General features: G+C 37.9%; 1 protein-coding gene and 1 non-coding gene across 4 annotated transcripts in view; both read left to right on the top strand.

The window, feature by feature from the left end:
- The first annotated feature begins 2894 nt into the window (after window positions 1-2894).
- On the top strand, window positions 2895-2968 carry trnai-aau (transfer RNA isoleucine (anticodon AAU)). Its single transcript has one exon. It is a non-coding gene; the product is annotated as a tRNA-Ile (tRNA).
- Window positions 2969-4617: 1649 nt separating this feature from the next.
- Window positions 4618-15096, top strand: part of LOC115412352 (radixin) — an 80378-nt gene continuing 69899 nt past the window's right edge. Inside the window, exon 1 of one of the 3 annotated variants that reach the window (XM_030124800.1) lies at window positions 4618-4789. The gene's annotated coding sequence lies outside the window, so the exon portion shown is untranslated. Of the gene's footprint in view, window positions 4901-4968; window positions 5120-15096 lie in introns of those variants that run through there. The other 2 variants (XM_030124798.1, XM_030124799.1) reach the window with 2 other exon arrangements.

Genomic DNA, 15096 nt, shown 5'->3' with positions numbered 1-15096 from the left:
CTGGATATCTTCAAGGTAAAAAAAGCACTATATAAAAGTAAGTCCATTAGCAATTTCGCCATTTATGTCAAATGTAAATACATAATTTATGAATATCTAAAATATTTTCTCAAGTTACAAAGCATAAATTTAGAAATTCAGTGTTTTTAACGTAACTGTTGTCAAAATTAGCATTGGTGTTCATATATTTGTTATTGTTTAATGCATGTGAACTCGATGACGTTCTTACGTTATGTGTTTATCAGTAGTTGTTTCAGAATGGGTCAGTTTTTCAGCATATTGAGTGGGTTTAGATTATAGATCACTGAGGTGCTGGTGTGTTTTTCTCATCATGACTTCAGGTTGAGGCATTCTGCTTACCGGTGACTCACGGCTCAGAGATGACACATCTCAGAACCACACGGCTCCGTTTCACAACAAGGCTATTTTCATAAAGCCTTCATTTGCAGGCGGTGATGAATGGAGAGCTTTTTCAGGAGACGGGGAGCAGATCAGCCTGCTCAGGTGGGAAGAAACCTGACACAGTTATGACAGAAAATATTACCATATTTACCATATTTATTTTCTACTTTTTACAATCAAACTTAAGAAGGTACAACTGCATAGTATGGGTTGTGATGTAGAAATATTTACTTTCTAATGCAGCAGTTTTAAAAATGACTCTGGTCCACCACCTGCAACAACAACAATCTGATCCGTTACTGTTGCAGCTACTTTATATTCAGTTTTAGATACAGGGACACCAGATAATACAGAGGGATCTGCACGTGATTAATGGAGGAGAAAAAATACAGTCTGTTTTCTGTGTCTTAACTATCTGTAAACTGATTTGATCACTGCTGCCATATTGGATGATTTGACTATTTATGGAAATGACACCATGTGAAAGTTTTAGAAGATCATCAAGCTATGTCAGTTTAATTCATATAGTCCAAATCACCTCATAAATTTGATTCAGTGTGCTTTATAATCTGCACAATAAACACCATCTGTCCATCAACCACACTGCTGCATAGAGCTGATGAATGTAATCTGACTTTTAAACTTTTTGTAAGACATCAGTGGAGAAAAAGTAGCTTAACACATAAAGACCCAAACAGCCACCAGCGACCAAAACCATCTACTGAACTAAACTGTTTAATACCTGTTGATCCACTAATCCTGTTAATACATGTAAATAATTGGTGTAAAATGCAGTTTATCATCTTTTCATGGTCATCAGATGACCCATTTGGATGTTCAGAGGCTCCGTAGTTACCGTGGAAACACTGTCATCTTCTACAACACTGGAGTTGGATCAATGACAGTAGATGGAGAAACTTGGTAAACTTGGTTTTATTCGCAGTTCTTAATATTTTTGCTGAAAAAGTCACTTTTTCTTCAGTTTTCTCTGATTCTGATAAAACAACCCCCAACTTTAATCTGAATTTTCATGAACATCTAAGTGATTAGTACGTTAAACATAGGAAAGTACCTGATGTACACTTAAAAAACGCAAAATACAGAGGATAAAAAATATAATAGTTGGTGATAAATCACTTAAAAAGGGTTAAATAGAGAAAAAAAATCATTTCGGAACTGCCACAAAACTAGCACTGGGTCTTCATGGGTTAAAACAAAACCATGGCTTTTTGAATCTTTAACTGTGTGTTAAACTAAGAAAGGAAATAAGTTGTTTAACTCTCAATGACCTAAATAGCCTCAAGCACAGAAAAGCATCACTGATCAAAACTGTTTAATAATTTCTGAATCACTAATCTTGTCAATACATGTGAACAGTTAAGGTAAAATACAGTTTCTCTGCTTTTCATGGTCATTGGATATGAGTCATTTGGATGAATTTGCAAAGTGCAAAAATTACACAAAAGCCCTCACCAATCAAGGCTGTCATTGAGTCTTAACAAGTTGTTTTAATCTTAAAGTTAAATACTGCTTTTTTCAGTTCCAGATGTCTGATTAAATGCTTTTGGTCTTTGTTGATCCCCCTGTAATCTGGAAATTGAAACGTCCATTATGTAAATAATAAGTTGAGGCATAATGTTGATAAAATTGCAGTTATTTTTCTTTATATCAGGTTGTTCATGGTTGTGCAGTTTATTTACATGTTTTGTGAAAGTATAGTTTGTAAATGTAAATACTGTCATAATGTAATTTTACTTTGTTGCACTAAAACAAAGAGAAAGATTAGGAGTTGTCATTATTTGTAGGTTATTATGCTATTATTTTACTGGTCTGTGGAATGTGGAAACACTGACATCTTCTTCAACATTAATTCACCAATAAAACCCATGAAGTTTGACATATGACAGTGGTTGTAGATGCTTGTTTGTATGTTCAGATAGTTCTACATTTACTGAAAAGTCACTTGATGGGGAAAAGGTGGACTATGAAGCAAAATTAAAGAAAAGCAAAGTGATAATGTCCCTTGATAAATAAATGTTTAACCCTCGAAGACCTAAACAGGTACTGGCGACCAAAAGCCAAACTGATCTTAAATGTTTAATAGCTTTTGAACCACTAACTCTATCAATACGTGTAAATAATTCAGGTAAAATGCAGTTTCATCATCATCAGATAGGACCCATCTGGACATTCAGAGGCTCTGTTGTGAATGTGGAAACATCTTCTGCAACCCTGATTCACTAAGAAAATCCATACAATTTGTGGGTTGTAGAAGCTTGTTTTCATGTTCAGTTCATGACATATTTTGCTGAAAAAGTTTTTCCTGTTTTGATAGTAACCTTCGGCTTGATGAACATCTACATGTTCAGTAAATCAAATATGAGAAAACACATGATTTTCACTGAAGAATGCAAAATACAGAGGATGATACGATAATAAGTGGAGATAAATCACTTTGAAAGTGTTTGATGTTTAGTTATGTAATATCTCACGGCTGGTTAGCTCAGTTGGTTAGAGCGTGGCGCTAATAACGCCAAGGTTGCGGATTCAATTCCCGTACGGGCCATTAATATTTGCTAAAATTATATGGGTGTAATGACTTCAAATGTTAATCTACAGGGGTTGGACAAAATAATGGAAACACCTAACATTGTGGCATCATAGAAGGTGTTTCCATTATTTTGTCCAACCCCTGTACATCCACAGCAACACAAACCATCTACATATGAACTGCTCAATACCAACATTGATTCACCAGTAAAACCCATGGAGCTGGATCAATGACAGTGGATGGATAGGCTTGTTCTTACATTCAGCTAGCAATATCTTTGCTGAAAAAGCAACTTTCACTTCATTTTTCTGTGCTTTGATATAATTAACTTTGAATTTACTTTGCGTTTTCATGAATATCTACATGATCTGTGAATTAAATACAGGAAATTACATGATTTACACCAAAAAATGCAAAAACAGGATAATATTATTAAAAAACCCCAAAAAACTGGTGATAAATCACTTAAGAACGGTAGAAATAGAGAAAAAATCATTTGGGAACAGCCACAAAATTAATACTGGGTCTTTATGGGTTAGGAGGGCTTAGATGTTTCATTTGAAAATTGCCACCAAAATACTTTTTGGTGGCAATTTAGGGGTTAAAATAATTGTTACTAACTTGGAGTGACTGAAGCTGTCAGAAAAATGTATAGTGTATGTGAAATATAAATACTGAAGAGGATTAGGGCCACCGGTGAAAAAAAAAAAAAAGATCCTATCTCTCTCTCTCTCTCTCTCTCTCTCTCTCTCTCTCTATATATATATATATATATATATATATATATATATATATATATATATATATATGTCTATATATATATATATATATATATATATATATATTCATATATTTTATTCTGAGAGAAAAGTCAGAATTCTGACTTTTTTCTCAGAATTTTGATTGATTCATTTTTTCGGACAATAGGCTGATAAAATCTCACTTATGGTAGACTTTTATCCACTATTTCAGGTTTTAATTTACACACTGCACACTGACAGCCATCTGTCTTGACCTTTTCACACAATTTGTGTTGAATTTAGTCAAGTTCATATTAGGAACTGCACACTATTCAACCAAGTATATTTTACACTAGTAGAGTTAACCTTTAAAATGACACTATGAATTAGACCAATCAACAAAAATAACCTGTGATCCTCTTCTATGATTAGTATTTGTTGGTTGTTCAATGGTTCTTTATGTTTTTACAGATTTTTTAAAATAGTGCTCTTCTTTTTAGGTGACTTTTTACACAGAATTCTGACTTTAATTTCCGAATTCTGACTTTTTTCTAAAAATAAATAAATAAATAAAAAATAAATAAAATAAATAATAATAATAATAGATTGGACCTTATTTTTTTTTCCAGTGGCCCTAATCCTCTTCCGTATTTAAAGGAATAGGAGTATGACATGTAAATACTTGAGTAAATTAAATGTAGTCTATGTGAGTCTTCATTCTAAACTAAACTGTGACCTCCCACCTTTAGGATGAGGTGTCTGCTGTCTGCTTCTGAAAAGTTGGGGGGGTCCCTGGGGGTCTCTCGCCCCGCAGCGGACTCCTCTGCAGAGTTTCAGTGACGGGGTGAGGGAGGGGGTGAGGGGGTGAGGGAGGGAGGGGGTGAATCCGCAGGACTCCGCTCACCACGCCTCGGTACGGTAAGTTCGTCAGCCATATTGACTGTGTGTACCTCTTCTCCGGCCGCGGAGTGAGTGGAGTGGAGGAGTCTGGCGGAGGAGGAGGCTCTGTCACGGCGTTCTGTCTCACCGTCGCGTACACGCACCGTGTCCCGTAAACAGCGCAGAGGACAGGACAGGACAGGACAAGGACCGGAAGGTGAACCGCTCTATTTTTACCCTCTGTGGATATATATACATATATAAAGTAGCCTTGCCGGCTGGAGGGGGTGACAGTTGGAGACATCCTCAGCTCAGCCCGGCGGCAGAGGTGAGTTTGATCGCCTTCATGTAATCCTTTCAGATCAGGGGGTTTATGCGCTTCTCCGTGGAACTGGAACCGGGCTTTTTACGCAGCCCACACCGGTTTATAACTTATATTCTCGCGGGGCCGTGTTTGACAGGCGGCGTGGCTCGAGCCCGGGTTCACCCTGTTTTTTTTTTTTTGTTTTTTTTTTGGTGTGTGTTTTCTGGAGGCTCTGGAGGACGGGTGAGTTGCCTGAAATTGGTGTCACTTTGCGCCGTGGTGCTCCGTGTCACCTCAACGTTATGCAACCGGACAGAGCTTAATGTTGATGATACTTAGATTCCTGTTCCAGTTTCAGAATAAAAAATTACCAGGTTATTTTGGCGCTAATTATTTCACCATTATTGCCATGACAAGTCTAAACGTGCCCGGGTTTGATGTTGAAATTCAGCGGTGTAGTGTAGTGACGCCCTGTTTGGTGCTTTCTTTTTTAACGTTGTGGAGGACTCATTTGTACAGCTTAAAGCGGAAACAATGTTTCTTGCGCAGTTTGCAACTTTTTAGCGCCTGTTTTCGCTGACCACGCGCCCTTCTTTCTGCAAACAAACAGCACGCGCTAATACGTAACACTGTCATGTTCTTATTTTATACTACAGCTGCTGAAAGTCCGCTATTTTTTTTTTTGCGCCATACTGCTCTAACTTTGATTGTCTGTGTGCTCTTTATAGAACGTAGCCTGTGATATTTATCTGAGAAACCGTAAACTAAGTTAGAGTGAGTTCAGCTGAGTTTACGCCCCGCTACATGTCTGTCCTGGAAACAACGCTGCCCACGCGGCTTATAGCACGGGTTAGGTCAGCGTTCACGCGTAAACAGCGGTCCTGAATACGGTGCCATTTGCGCGCCCACGCTTGATGCCAGCGATCCATCTGGCACAAACAGATGCTCCGTCGGCGTCAGGAGAAGTGACGAGCTGTTGATTGGCCTCATTACCGCACAAGGAGCCACCCCATTGGCTGATGTCCCTGTCGCGCAAATCCTCCCGTCCCGCCCACACCGGGGACCAAATTACAACTCATTTGAGAAAGAGGCTCTCCGCATCATGACATGAGATACCTTTGACGGCTGGTTTTAGATTTCTCTCAGCAGCAGTATTTTTGTAAGCACTTGCATAATCTCACGGCTTGAGATCAGAGGAGGATAATGCTTTCTCGTCTCCTCTGTATCATCTGTGAACTTGGTCTAATTACTGGAGATGAGGGTTATCCTAATCCTATGTTTGACCCTGTGACCCCAGGACAGGATGGTCAACAGGATAGACGCGTGACAAATTATAGGAAAAATCTGATGATGGCGAAGTCTTCCATGATGATGGTGTCCTGAGTATGACAGTGATGTAAGTCATACTATGGCCGCTCCAGAAGTTAGACTGTGTTCTCCACCTCCCACATCAAAACATCAAATGATGGGATATGTTTAGTAAGAGTGGGGTTAAGTATTCCAGTAGAGTTCACCATAGGTTTTGACTATACAGACAAGAACAAACACATCATGTTCGTAGATGTTGGTAATTATTGTGATAAATGTCAGATTACTGGCGACTTGTCCAGGGTGTACCCCGCCTTCGCCCATAAGTCACTGGGATGGGCTGCAAACATCCCCCGTGACCCTAGTGAGGATAAAGTGGGTCCAGAAAATGAATGAATGAATGAAATGTCAGATTATGATTTCTTTTCAATTTCAAGTCAGATTTTTTTGTTCTAAGTGAAAATTGAAGCAAAATAAGGCAACAATGCATACCTGTTGTTTGTGATTTAGGTTTTAATTTCTTCAGTATTTCAGTTTTATGTCGTGTGTTCATTTATGTATGTATGTATGTATGTATGTGACAAGGACAATGCAGTCAAACATAGTTGCAGCTGATGTGATGCATATTGAGTTTATAGCTGGTGCCACTCCAACTCCAGTCCCCAATTGGGCTCTTCCACAGCATTGCAGTACAATATAAAATATACATAATTTAAAACAATCATACCATATAATTCAATAATCCAGTGTTACATTTATATGATATGAGGCCTTTCATTCACTCACTCACTCTCCCACACAATATTTCACAATATTTACAGATGAGAACAGTTGTGTTTTGTCCTTAACCGGGTTTTGGTTCTGGTGGTGATCATCATCAACTCTGAGATGGATTTTATTTATTTCTTTACAGATACATTCACAACTATCCAAGATCAAAATATACATGAGTAAAATCAAATAAAACCACAAGTACTTGGGGACATTTTGGAATCAGTGCAGTTAAATTAATGCAAGAACAAAAACTACTTTCCACAATCCAACAGACACCGTCACATTTGGCACATGGAACTGACAAAATCGAGACACATTTTTCACATGCCAGCTGCCACTGTGAGATTGTCTGAAATTTTCTACAGTGTCATGGAGGTCTGGCTTGCTGAAGTAGTTTGAGTACAGCTCGTATCAGCCTGTCTTGCACTTCCACTGTGGTTACTGTTACTGAGTTTTTCTCATTACTATCCCCAGATTGTCAAGGACAGATTTCCAAATGTTTTTTTTATTTGTGCAGTTTTGTCTTATCGGTTGTGTGAACCAAACAGATAATAGAGCTGATGAAGTGACTGCAGCAGTAGTGCCAGTTAAACACATGCACTGTATTGTAGAAGTGCGTGCAGGCATAACTAATTAGTACAGTAGGTCAAAGTTGACCCGTTGAGTGGTTCAGCAGTGTGGTGAATATTAAAATGAGAAGCTGAAGTGATAATTGTAACATTTATCTTAATTAATATTTCTAAATCATCAGTTTAGGTAATAGACACACACACACACACACTAATGTATAATGATGAATATGTAATCAGTATCTGTTTTTGTCTTGTCTGGCTTGTCCCACTGTCCTGTCTTATGTCTGTTTTGTCCCACTGTCTTGTCTCATCCTGTCTCCGTATACTTTTGTCTATATGAGCCCTCCCTCTATGTATATGTATACAAGCAAAGAATGGATGAACATGTGAATATGAGGCTGGAGATTGTTACTTAAATACGAGCTGTAATTAAAAATAAAGTTGCCCTCCGAAGAGGGGTGGTGGTTGTGGGTTTAGGAAAAGAAAAAAAAGTAAAAGTGAGTGCTGCTTTATGCGCCTGATGAGCAAAATATGAGCAGAAGTCATGGAAATGATGTCAAATCTATGGACATTCACACAATTGAGACTGCTGTGTAGAGGTAAAGCTGCGTAAACTAACCGGCCTGTTCATCTTGGCTTCATAAACATTTCTGCTGGTGATTAGTCTATGGTGCAGCAGACACAAGTGCAGGTGTTTTACTTTGTTGGTGTCAGTTGGTGACGGGTAGCAAACTCTTTAAGTTTCACAACCCACATCACAGCCAGGCTCACTGACAGATGCTCTCTAGTTTCTCTTTCCGTGTCTCACTTTAAGCCTCTCGGTGTTACGTCGTCTCCCGCTGGACTTCTTTCACTTTCCTTTTCTGTTGGCTCTCTGTGGGTATCTCTGTCTTGCCCTTTTCCTCTAAAACATACCATCTTTAAGTATGTTATTTCAAAAAGCCAGACCACCATGTTAAACTATCATGTGCATCATCCCTTGTTCATGTTCGGTAAAAGGAGCAGGGAGGTCATAAGGTCAACCAGCCCGACGCTCCGTGGTCACGTCACCTCAGTTACGTGTCTTTGAGTCTGACAGTTAAGTTACGGTAACCTGAATCACTTGAGTCATTCATTTCAACACTGCCCAAACATTTTGTCTTTAATTACAGACAAAAATTCTTCTTCACTGAGGAAGAATATGAAAAATTACGTTGAGTATATGGGCGACATGATGGTGCAGTGGTTAGCACTCATGCCTCACAGCAAAAAGGTCCTAGGTTCAATTCCAACACCAGTCGACGGGGGGTGGGACCTTTCTGTGTGGAGTTTGCATGTTCTCCCCGTGTCTGCGTGGGTTCTCTCCGGGTACTCTGGCCTCCTCCCACCATCCAAAGACATGCACTGATAGGTTAATTGGTTAATTTAAAATTGCCCATAGGTGTGAATGTGAGAGTGATTGTTTGTGTCTATATGTCAGCCCTGTGATGAACTGGTGACATGTCCAGGGTGAACCCCACCTTCGCCCTTAAGTAGCTGGGATAGGCTCCAAGCGACCCCCGTGACCTTAGTGAGGATAAAGCAGATTCAGTTAATGAATGGATGAATGAAGATTGAGTATATGTTACAAACTAGTTTACAGGATTTTAAGGCAATATTGAATTAAATTGAAGTCAACTTCTAAAAAGACTTAACATTATAGTTGTTACTGTCACCTGTATATTCTGCACATTATGACACTGGACTCACTTTTGTGTGTGTATCTATGTATATCTGTTTTTTTTTTTTTACTTGACTGTTTTTTACTTATATTTTTATTCTTCACTCTCTTGTAATTGATGTGTGTATTTTACTTGAGCACCTTACAGAACCTAAAACCAAATTTCGTTGCACTGTACAATGGGATTTTGCAATTCTATTCTATTCTATTCTATTCTATTCTATTCTATTCTATTCTATTCTATTCTATTCTATTCTAATTATGTGGTGCTTTCAAAATCAAAACCAATATGTGGACTTGTTCAGTGCATTTAACACAACATGTGTGGGCCAGTGATTTTCTGACTAAAGATGCATGATTCGGTTGTCTGGATGTAGAAACCACATCACAGCCTTGGGGTCTATGAATGGAGACCAGAGGCGCATCTGTTTGATTATTCCTGTGGGAGAAGTGACTCACTTCCTCGAGTGAACAGGTTTTTTTGTGAAAACTGTTGGTTTCACAACAATCAGACGACCTCTGTGATGATCTTTAGCATCGTATCCATAGACTAGCAATTTACAACACCACCTGATTAAAATCTAACATTAACCCATAAAGACCCAGTGCTACTTTTGTGGCAGCTTCAAAATATTTTTTCGAAGTGGCTATTGCCACAGTACTGTGGGACTACCTTTTTCATTTGTCTATTACTGCAAAGCCAATCAGTGCCCTCATTTGATCATGTGTAGACTGGTAACCTGTCACCCTACTGCCACAGAACTGGGGCGATAAGCATTGCAGAGGCCACATTCTGATGGTTAATCAGTCTACTTTGCCTCAAGGCACGAGTGTCTGTGTAATTTTAGCTTAGTGTAAACTAATTTGTCTAATTTTATGTAGTTTTAAGAATATTTTAACACACTTTGTTTAGCCAAGGACAGCATGTTTACAGTATGTTTACCTATATTTGCCTTAACCTTCCTGACACTCACTACATTAAAGCTGCCAACACAGTGAATGTGTCAAAAGTAACACAACAAACAGTCGCATAATTCACTCATACATGTGTCAGTATTTAACCCAGTTTGTGTCAGTTTGAACACTTCTGTACCTGAATGAAATCATTGTATTCAGAGATCCCAACTTAACTGTTAACAAGGATGCAAAATAATGTGCATTCACACTCTCCAAAGTATTTACTCAGAATAAAAGTTTTATCCTGCTGTGAAGTGTCCATTGTGCTGGAACACTGTAAGATTTAAGCTATGTTAAACTTTTCAAACACATTTTAACCATTGAGATGTTCAGAAAGCCTTAAAACTATTTTTTTTTTTGTATTTATTCATTTGTTTGGTTGGACAAGACTAAAAAGGAGACCTTGCTTCTACCATTAATTTAGTAAAATTGTCACTACTACATGTGCTTTCTGAAGCATTGAAAGACACATTCATAGTAACTACATTTTATTTCATTATACGGTGCAGTCCATTTGTGCATTTCGCAATGTGATATCATGACTCGCGTAAATATACACTCCATTTTTAACTGGCGTGTTATCTGTAGGCATTATAAGCTTTCTGCCTGTATGTTAATGCCGTGTCAAATGCCATGCACTGAGGGTTAGGGGTTAGCGTTATGTGAACCAGAGATCTTGGCGTAAATTGACATGCGATCAAATGGTGTTGAATAACATGTGAAAGCTTGAAAATGCATATATGTAGCATGACAAATTGCATGAGAACTGGTGTGACATACACTGCGATTTCATGAGATCAGTCTCACTTTTTGGCACTTCTGCTAAGGAATCAGTTGAGTCCTCTGTTGTTGAGTCCTGTTGTCAAAAGAAGCAGTTGGTACAGTTTCCTGTTGTTGTAACAGCTGTTGAAAGTTCTGTATGTGTGTGACATTTTGTCCATAACTCCTACAATGCAACTGTGTGTGACTGATTTGGGCACAACATAAGAGAAGGAGTGTGATGTGCAGAGTTTCTTTCTGCATGAATAGTGACCTGGAAGCTGTATCCGCCTGGAGGGAACCTCTGCTTTCACTGAATGAAAGGACACACACACGCACACACACACACACACACACACACACACACACACACACACACACACACACACACACACACACACTACCCTGCAGGGTAATACAAGGTTTTACGAGGCACAAGGTCTTTCCTGAGTTCAAATGAGGTAGAGGTGGTACCTTCAGGTGGATTAATTAAATAATTTTGTAAGTCACATATTTAAGGAGTTGTAATAATTATATGATTGAAGCAGATATTACATTAAAACAGTAACAGGTGTCCAATTTACTCTTACTTTGTAAAAAACAAAAAAATCTATGATAAAGTTTTGAACCTATTTTCTTCATCAGTAGGCTTCTGTTTTGTAAAAATCTAACAATACAGACTAAATCTAAAAAAAACCTCGTCACACTCAACCCAGATGCTTATTACATCACTGTATGATAAATTTACCCTTACATATATTATTTTGTTTCCTGTGTTGAGAGCTGGCGGTGAAGGTGGCCTCATAATTCTCTGTGCTGAACACGGCAGACCTGTGTTCCTTTGAAACTGTTGAGGCCTTCAAATACAGCTCACATTATAGGTCACCCTGAGGTGTATGTGTGTGTTTGTGTGTTGGGTTGTGTTTCCTTAAACCCTGGGGCATTTAAATCCATAAAATGTTGTGAATGGTAATCACTTTCACCTTGCTGAATAGAGAACAACCAAACACTGTATTATCGCTCTGACTGCTGTCTGAAGAAGCAACAAAAAACAGTCAAAGATGGAAAAAGAAGAGGAAAAGTTAGTGATCGCTGTCTTTACTGTCTATCTCCCAGCTGCAGGTATATGGGTCAAGGCAAGCTTTGAATTCTTATGTGCTCCTCCTCCTTTCATCAGCACTCTATTCTTCTCCTTACTCTTTCAGTGTAAGGTTAAATACAATGAACAGAGGGAAATACAGCAGTGGAAGAAAATTACATTCAGACCCACTTAATGAACTCAACACACAAAGGCTGCGTATGGGTCAATTTTACTATCTGCTTAATATTCACAGGATTTAACCAGCAGGCCTACACTGATAAAGGGTCAGAGTCTTATGTGTATTAAGCAGACTTTAAAGAGCTGTGTTTTTATCTGTCCATACCTCAGACTGAACTGCAAGAACTAGAATCTGGAGTTTGTTTCCACCATGCATGCAATTTGTGATTGGGTGAATCCTAAAGAAATGTCTTTTTTTTCTTACAATGAAATTCTCCAAATAAGTGCATAACAATGCCTCTTAGCTTTTCTAAAATCTCTGCAGGTTGATCGATATATGTCGTATTGATTTATTAAGTGGCAACTATATTATACTTGCCAAGGGTTGGGGGTTAGGTTCATAAAATAAACATAAAGCAACAAAAAATCCAATAATTTATTGATAACAAATAATCTTTCTACAGTAATGTGGTTCTTCAGGGACATTTAGCAGTATTGTTGCCAAGCAACACACAGTTGCAGTGGAAAGCATCTTCAAGGACGGGGCCGATGATTAACATTGATGTGGATATCACTACTGGTGTGTAATGGATGTAGTGTTCGATTATGTCTGCGCTCCTCTCTGCTAATACATGGGTGTGTATGACTCAGTGCTGCATGTCAGTACTTTGTATGGCCCTGACCAAATCGCTCAAATACTACTGAGTGTAGATAAATGTTTGGTATGGCATTTGTAGCATTGTTTGATACCAGTTTTCATCGCATTAGCTGAAAATCTCAGTGTAAGTACACATCCTCACTGTTTAAAACTCTAAACTGCATGCTGTACATATTACAAAATAAATCCTCATTGTAAATAATATACTTAAAAATATATTTTAATAGACCAGTGCTCTGTACACATATACCCACTTATTCATCATATTCATAAACTATTCTCGACTCATTGCTGTCCTTGTCTCTAGTCGAATGTTTGTTTATATTAGGTCTGTGTTTAAGTGTGTTTGGGTTTATGTTGAAATTGGACGTCATGAGCTAAGAAAACCGAAACCAGAGTCCTTGTGTGTGTTCACATACTTGGCCAATAAGGCTGATTCTGATTCTGAGCATACATGCAGGGCTTTTCTACATTTACAGTTGTGTTCATGGTGCACTTTTTATAAGATAGTCTGTCCATTGGTCGGTCTTGATTACATTCTAAATGTTAGAACAGCTTGACAAAAATGTGGCAAATTTTAGCTGAAATATTCACATGGAGACAAAGATGAGCTGAAGAATGTTTTGGGTCTGAAGGTCAGCATCATTGTAACCTCATGTCATTCCATTCTTATGAGTACAGTATCTCACCGACACCTTCAGGGACATTCTTCAAAATTAGCACAAACATTCGTCTCAACTCAAGGAACTGAGGATGTTTAACTGGATTACTAAATATGAAATTGGTTTCAATAGTCTTTGGCTTTCTTGAGACATTTGACTCTGGATAAGTGCATTCCAGAGGCAAGAATGCTGCTCATTGTAGTTGAAGTTTCAGTAAATTTGTGGTAGAGATTCACATCTAACCATTTGTTTTGCACATTAACACTGATGTAATGTGGTAGCAGGTGTGTGTAGTTTACAACAGTGTCAAAAGCAGCTCGGAAAATCACATCAAGACTGGAATTATGTGTTGTATAAACATATATTTGGGGATTTTTAAGCTTTTATTTGGAACAGGAAAAGAGGTGGGGAATGATATACAATGAGGGTCATTGCAGTTGTTCGTGTTGACAGATATTGTAATGCAATTTTTGTGGGAATACAGTTTTTTAAAGCAGTGATATGACTTTTGTGGGGGTCAGTATAATATCTGGAGACTATGACAATGCACCACAGTGGTTCATTTATTTTTAATGTTACCAAGTTACATCGTACTGCACATTTTATCAAAATTTTGCAGAACATTTTCTCTCTTATCATGTTTTACAAACACACATACAGTATATGTGATGATGGTGACAGTTTGATAATCTTCCTGGGTTTGGTTGAGCTGCTTATGTCCTGAATTGAAGCTGCTCAGAAGACCCCTGCTGACTTCTAACAAAGGCCGGTCCCAGGTGTCTCATACCTTCAGGTTTTAGTCCTGATGGGAGGATGGGGGTCAGATGGGGCTCTGCATTGATTTACAGGACATACCCCTCAGCGATGTGGGACTTCAAAGTGAATTTCCCTAAGATGAATTTGTATGAGAAAATGAGGGTTGAAATAGGACACGTCTTTTTCAGAATATATTTATAATGCTGTCTGATGTGATTATAACATTCCCTGTTTGATGAAGAAGATTTAAATTTACATTTCCAGCGTCTCAGTCAGGAATAAGAAATGGAAACAAGACCATAAAGAGCATTAAGATGGGTGTGCTACTGTCTGTTTTTTTTTTTTCATTCGGTAAAAAATAGTCTGAAAAAAATAGCCAAAATGTGATAACTGACGCTTCAAGTTGAACTCTAAAAGAATAACAATGCATTCACCATAAATGTCTCTTTCTTTGTATTCGTTTTGATACTTTAATATATATTTTTTCTTTTTTTTTTTTTCAAATTACATTTTTTCAATCTCATTTCAGTTTTAAATCTAGTTTTTTGTAGTTTCAAATAATTTTTTCAGACGCAAATGTTATTTTTTAAGCTTATTTCATCGAAAAAAAAATAGGATTTCAAACTATTAAAAAGAAAAGACCTGAATGGGAAACAACTAAATTTACAATGAAAAATACCATAAATAATGATAAAATATCAATGAAAAAAAAAAAAAAAAAGTGTTATATAGATTGTGGGCTCAGATTTGGCTCCATGTTTTTATATTTTGTCACTGTTAAAGACATGTCATGAAGGATAAACACTGCTTTGAAGGG

This window comes from Sphaeramia orbicularis, chromosome 21 (assembly GCF_902148855.1).
Source record: "Sphaeramia orbicularis chromosome 21, fSphaOr1.1, whole genome shotgun sequence".
In the NCBI taxonomy this organism is placed as follows: Eukaryota; Metazoa; Chordata; class Actinopteri; order Kurtiformes; family Apogonidae; genus Sphaeramia; species Sphaeramia orbicularis.
Note: the sequence above shows the minus strand (reverse complement) of the source record. Positions and strands in the feature narration are given on the sequence as shown.